Source organism: Rhinopithecus bieti, unplaced genomic scaffold, assembly GCF_001698545.2.
Source record: "Rhinopithecus bieti isolate Rb0 unplaced genomic scaffold, ASM169854v2 scaffold_38735, whole genome shotgun sequence".
Classification (NCBI taxonomy): domain Eukaryota; kingdom Metazoa; phylum Chordata; class Mammalia; order Primates; family Cercopithecidae; genus Rhinopithecus; species Rhinopithecus bieti.
The window spans coordinates 1562566-1569432 of record NW_016816612.1 but is presented as its reverse complement, the minus strand read 5'-3'; positions in this window follow the sequence as shown (position 1 = coordinate 1569432).

Below are 6867 nucleotides of genomic sequence, written 5' to 3'. Positions count from 1 at the left end.
GGCGTGAGCCACCATGCCCAGCCCACTTTCTTTGCTCATCCTTAAGCAACTTCGCATTTGTTAAAGTTTCATCATGAGATTTTTGGCAATGCTGTCACATCTTCAGGTCCCACTTGCAATTCTAGTTCCTTGCAGTTCTACCACATCTGTAGTTTCTTCTTTCACTGAGTTCTTGAACGCTTCAAAGCCATCTGTGAAGGTTAGACTCAACTTCTTGCAAACTGCTTTTTTTTAAAAAATAAATAAATGAATAAATAAATAAATACATTTATTTATTTATTCATTTATTTATTTTAAGATGGAGTTCACTCTTGTTGCCCAGGCTGGAGTACAATGACGCGATCTTGGCTCACTGCAACCTCTGCCTCCCGGGTTCACACGGTTCTCTTGCCTTAGCCTCCTGAGTAGCTGGAATAGCAGGTGTGGGCCACCAAGCCCAGCTAATTTTTGTATTTTTAGTAGAGACGGGGTTTCACCATGTTGTTTAAGCTGGTCTCGAACTCCTGACCTCACGTGATTCTCCCGTCTAGGCCTCCCAAAGTGTTGGGATTACAGGCATGAGCCACCGTGCCCGGTGGCGAACTGCTTTTAATGTTGCTATTGTGACTTCCTCCCATGAATCACAAATGTTCTTACTGGCATCTAGAATGCTGAATTCTTTCCAGATGATGTTTGATTTACTTTGCCCAGATCCATCAGAAGAATCACTATCTATGGCAGCTACAACTTTAAAAGATGTATTTATTTAATAATAAGACCTGACAGTCAAAATTACTACTTGATTTATGGGTTGCAGTATGGCTATTGTGTTAGCAGGCATAAAAACATTGATATCCTTTATACCTTCATCAGAGAGCTCTTTAGGTGACTGTGTACATTGTCAATGAGCAACAGTATTTTAAAAGAAATCTTTTTTTTTTTCCTGAGCAATAGGTTTCAACAAGTAACGTAAAATATTCAGTCAACCATGTGGTAAAGAGATGACAAAGCTGTCATCCATTCTTTGTTGTTTTTATTTCTAGAGCACAGGCAGAGTAGATTTAACACAATTATTAAGGGCCCTAGAATTTTCAATATGGTAAATCAGCTTTGGATTCAACCTATGGTCACCAGCTGCGTTAGCCCTTAAGAAGAGAGTAAACCAGTCTTTTGAAGCTTTGAAGCCAGGTATTGACGTCTCCTTTTTTGCCATCAGAGTGCTAGATGCCATCTTTTTTCAGTAGAAAGCTATTTTGTCTACATTGACTGAAAGCCTTACCAATAACATAAGCGGTTGATTAACACATATTTTGTGTAGTCTATGTAGTATATATTCTTACAATAAAGTCACCTAAAGAAAATTCTTTTAAAACAATCATGTGGAAGGAAAAATACTTGCTTTTTGTACCTGGAAGTAGATCATGATAAGGTTCTTCATCTTCGTCTTTACATTGAGTAGCCTGGGGGGGTTGAGGAAGAAGGGGAGGTAGAAGGGTAGGCAGGAGAGGCAGGCACACTTGGTATAACTTTTGTTGGAAAAAATCCACATGTAAGTGAACTCACACAGTTCAAACCCATGTGGGCCAAGTGTACTTCAACTCTGCTATTGAATTTACATAAATACCTCTATTGTTAACTGTCATTTGATGTGTGTTTGATAATTTCCAACCTCCTGAATGTTTTACTCCAACGTCAAATTTACATCTAGTATCAAAGTCACCATTTTCCCTTCTGATTTCCTGTTCCTGATCATGGAATGTCACATGTCTTGGTCAGACACATTCTGAATGTCAGTGTTAGCTTCACATTTCCCTTTTCCTTCTCTTCCAGTATTTAGCCAATTATTTGAAAAATTCAACTGATGTTACCTTCTCACTCCTAATTTCGTTACCCCTCTCGTGAACAACTGACAAGATTCATTCAAATTTGTATTTACTCTGCATAAATCATTGTGAAATCACTTAATCCTTTGATCTTCAAACTCTTGTCTCTATTACTTTGTAGTGGCTGAGGCCCTTTATCCGCTGAAGGTTCACTGCTGAAATGAATTGACAGTAGACAGAATGGACAGAAAAAGAGGCATACAAACTTATTAACATGCACATTGACATGGGAGACCCACAAATACGAGACCCAAAAGAAGGGCCAGATAGTTTGGGATTAAATGCCCTCTTCAGGCCAGGCACAGTGGCTTCTGCCTGTAATCCCAGGTCTTTGTGAGGCTAAGGTGGGAGGGTCAATTGAGGCCAGAAATTTGAGACTAGCCTGGGCAACATAGTGAGACATTGTTTCTATGAAAAATACAAAATAAAAATTAGCTAGGCATTGTGACATGTACCAGTAGGTTTATATGCTCAGTAGATGAGGTGAGAAGATAGCTTGAGCCCAGGAGTTAGAGATTACAGTGAGCTGTTTTTGATCCACTGCATTCTAGCCTGTAAAACAAAGCAAGACCCAGTATCTAAATTAATTAAATAAAAATTAAACTATAATCATAAGGGAGATGGAAGTTGGGTCTGTAGCCAATTTTAGAGTGGATAGTAAATAATTTTAGAGGAAATAACTGGAACCAGGGGCAGACATTATCTTATGATTTTATTTAAAAAAAAAAAAAAAAACTGAATGGGATGAGCAGGTTAAAGGAAAGTGAGGGGCAAAACTGCACCGTGAACAATGATGGTCTTATTATATAGACTCCCAGGCAGTCTCTCTGTGTTGCCCTCAGAAAATAGATACAAAGCCTATCCTGGTATGGTGATGATATTTTGTCTTTCCTTTTCCCCAGTGGTTAATCTTTTCTGGTTATTTGATGAGGTTCCTAGAAAGTGGGTTTTAAGACAATTGCATCTCTATGGAAAGGACTTTTCTGGTCAGATAAGGAAATTCCCAAGTTCCTTTCAGGGCTTTGGTGGAGGTGGGGAAGAAAAACAAGAGATTAAAAAGTACTTGTATCTGAGGAAGTTTTAGGGCCTTCCAACTTAATATAATTCAAAATGCTCAGCAGGCCAAAACACTGTAATTTGGAGAATCGTTCTCTGTGCCCCCAATAACCTATAAAACATAGCAGTTATGGAGTATGCAATAGTTACAAACAATTTCAAACATAAGGATTAGAGAAACTGATTAAGGGTGGCTTAAACAGGGATTAATAATATTCTCATATATTCATAGATTCTCAACCTAGATAGTTGCCTATTTTGGTTTCACTCTTTTCTCATTTAGAAAAACAAAAGGGGACAGCTCACCATTAGCACTCATTTAATTTTTACATAAATACACTCTTGGAGGCGGAAGCAAATCTGACTGATTTTCAGTATGAAAATGCAATACAAAAACTGCTCTTAGATTTATTTCTAAACAGAACAAACATCAGAATTACCTGAATCATCAGAATCATCTGTTGTGGAAAAATTGGATTTTTCAAATGAATCTTCAGCCAATAGCAGTTCCATAATGAAGTTAGCATCATGCGTAGAAATCCTCCATTTTCTAGGAGCTGAAATTTTCAGCTATCAAGAATCACTGTATTTTTGTAAAAGAAAATACCAGTAGTAGAAATAGAATGCTATAAATAGAATGACGTCTTTTGTTTCCAAAGCGAATATACTAGAGCAATGCGTAAATAATAATAAAAGCAAGATATTTTCACAAAGTTGTCTCAGGGTGAATGCTGTAGCTGCAAGCATCAGCAGAGAGTATTCTTGGGGCATATGGGAAAATGATTAACAAGGGGAGAAGTCAGAGCAGAGGGAATCTATCTCTTCACCATTACTATTGCCTTTTCTCTGAAATCTTCCCACAAGCTTCCCAGCCAACATCGCATCTTGTTTGACAACCATAACTGAACTCATGCCCACCTGTTTCCTGAAATCAGAGGATTTTCAATACTTATCTTCATATGAGTATGTGAAGTGTGCTTGCATGTGTTAACAAGAAGGGGACAGGGAAGAGAAAACATATATTGGGTGATTAAGCACATTTGCAGGGTATCTTCCACCGCACCACTCAGATTGTTACCTGCTTGCTCAAAATCTTTAGTAACTCCTGTAGCAACTCAATTCTTGCCTCCATGGAAATAATTCTGCTGAGGGGCATAAGATAGAGACTGAGGCAAGTTTTGGAGCGGGAGTGAAAGTTTATTATAAAATTTTAGAGCAGGAACAAAAAGAAATACACTTGGAAGAGGGCCAAGTGGGTGACCTGAGAGATCCGAGTATTCCATCTGACCTTTGTCTTGGGTTTTTTTTTACATTGGCATTGTTCTGAGGTTTGCATTTCTTTTCTCCATGTTCTTCCTTTGGGGTGGGTTGTTCACATAATCAGTGGCCTGCCAGCACTTGGTAGGGGCCATAAGTGCAGTGTGTTTACTGAAGTTGTACGCGTGCTCACAAGAGCTGTTTATCTCTTACCAGTTGAGTGTTCCTAGAGGAAGGTCAGTTAAACCCTGCCATTTTGCCTCTTAGTGTGCATGCTTGAGCCCACTCGCCCAACTCCTGAGATCTTATTGGGAAGCTGCTGATCACCGTTAGGCGCTTCTGTTTAAGAAACCACCCTGAGCAGGCTTAGTGTGAGCAACAAGGCTGTTTATTCACTTGGGTGCAAGTAGGCTGAGTCTGAGAAAGGAGTCAGCAAAGGGTGATGGGATTATCATTGGTTCTTATAGGTTTGGGATAGTTGGTGGAGTCAGGAGCAATTTTTTGTGGTCAGGGGATCAATGTTACAAAGTCCATTCTCAAGGACTGGGAGAATGTTAAAAAGTACATTCACAAGGATGAGAATATCACAAAGTACATTATCACAAGGGTGGGGGAATGTCACAATGGCTTGACCATGGTGCCGTCAGCTCAGAGGACCTTATAATCACCACCATCTTCAGGTGTTTTCTATCTGAGAGATTGCCTTTTTTTTTTTTTTTTTTTTTTGGCACAGTCTGCAACCAACTGTTACTTTAGAGAGGCAGTGTGATAACTGCCTGACCATCTTCTGATGGTTGCCTGACATTGCTGGGGGTGAATCAGGGCTCTCTTGCCTTGCTCACGGCTGCCTTCCTACTCTAACACTAGCAACCTTTAAATAAGACCCGTGCATCCTATAATTCTTATGCCTGTGTAAATTTACCTCATCTCCTTTTACTCTTTTCTTTAGTGATCCTTTATATCTAATGGCTGTTAGATATGGTAACAGCATGACAAATGGTTTAGCCTGGTAAACCATTTGAGGGTTAGGTTCACTGTTCCCTCTAAAAACTACTTATGTGTAAGCTATTGAGTGAATATATTAATTTGGTTCACTTTATTTATTTATTTACTTATTGGACTTCTTTTCTACTTTGTGCATTCTCTTCTTTCTGTACTTCTTACAAAAGTCTGTTAACGTTGCTTTTAAGCTCTATTTCTCACTCAGTAAGAGTATTTTTCTGAGTTCAGGAGGAACATTAATGTTCTTGAGCAAGAGGCTGACAAACACACGTTTGAAAGGTCATTCTTCCTTTGAGAATATAGTAAGTAGGTACCATTTCAACAAAATTGCATTTTAAGCTGAAAAAATTAGAATCTAGCTTTCACCGAAGAATAGCTTTTCTAGCACCAATAATAAAGGCATAAAAGTGTATTTTAAGAAATCTCAATATGTGTAAACCCTAAGTTATAATAGAAAAAAAGCTTTAAATATTCAAATTTACTTTTTTATTTTGTAAAACTAATCTGAAAGGGTTCCTTCAGATAGCAAATATTTACACTTGATCTGTTTTCCACTTAACTGAACTGGTATAGTGTCGATCTAGGAATAAACCTGTGAAGTCAAACCACCCGTGTTTGAACTCTGCCTCTGTTCTAATACTGTTACTTCCTAACCAGTCACTTAATTGACAGCCCAATCTGTCATTAATAACAATATCACTATAAAGACTGAGGCTAATAATGAAATCATTATTGTACATTTGCCGAACAAAGGGCACCAGGCAAAGCACTTATATATTACTTCTTCTAATGCTACTAGATCATTGTGAGGTTGTTAATATTCATTTGGGGATTGTTGAGACATTTGCTTGAAGCCGCACAGTAAATGGCAGAATTTCGATAAGCCTGGCCCCAGAACCCATGCTCCAAGCTACTATGGTATTTGTTTTTTTCTGATTAAAAGAGACTGTTTATACTTAATTCCAAAATTCCTATGAGGATCAATTTAGATATTACACAATTGCACTATATAAACTGTGCAATATTTTAAAACGTAAAGTATTACTATCACTAATTTTTAAACATATTTTATGTATGATCACATTTTCACCTTTAGGACAATCGTATAAAATTGTAATACTTAACAAATAATTTCATCTATCAGGTTAATATTTCAATTGCTTATGTAAAATGTGGATGAAATTTAACATAATATAAAAATTCTATTTTGAATCATCGGATTATAATCAAACCTTTTATATATAAAAAGCACACCTCGACCGGGTGCGGTGGCTCACGCCTGTAATCCCAGCACTTTGGGAGGCCGAGGCGGGCGGATCCCAAGGTCAGGAGATCGATTGAGACCACGATGAAACCCTGTCCCTAGTAAAAATATAAAAAATTAGCCGGGCGTGGTGGCGGGCACCTGTAGTCCCAGCTACTCAGGAGGCTGAGGAAGGGGAATGGCTGATCCCAGGAGGCGGAGCTTGCAGTGAGCCGAGATCACGCCACTGCACTCCTGAGCGGGGGCGGGGACAGAGCGAGACTCCGTCTCAAAAAAAAAAAAAAAAAAAAAAGCCACACCTGTAGCTCCAGCTACTTGGGGGGTTGAGACAGGAGAATTGAGCATGGGAGGCAGAAGTTGCAGTGATCTGAGATCATGCCACTGCACTCCAGCCTGAGCGACAAAGTGAGCAGTCCCTGTATCAAA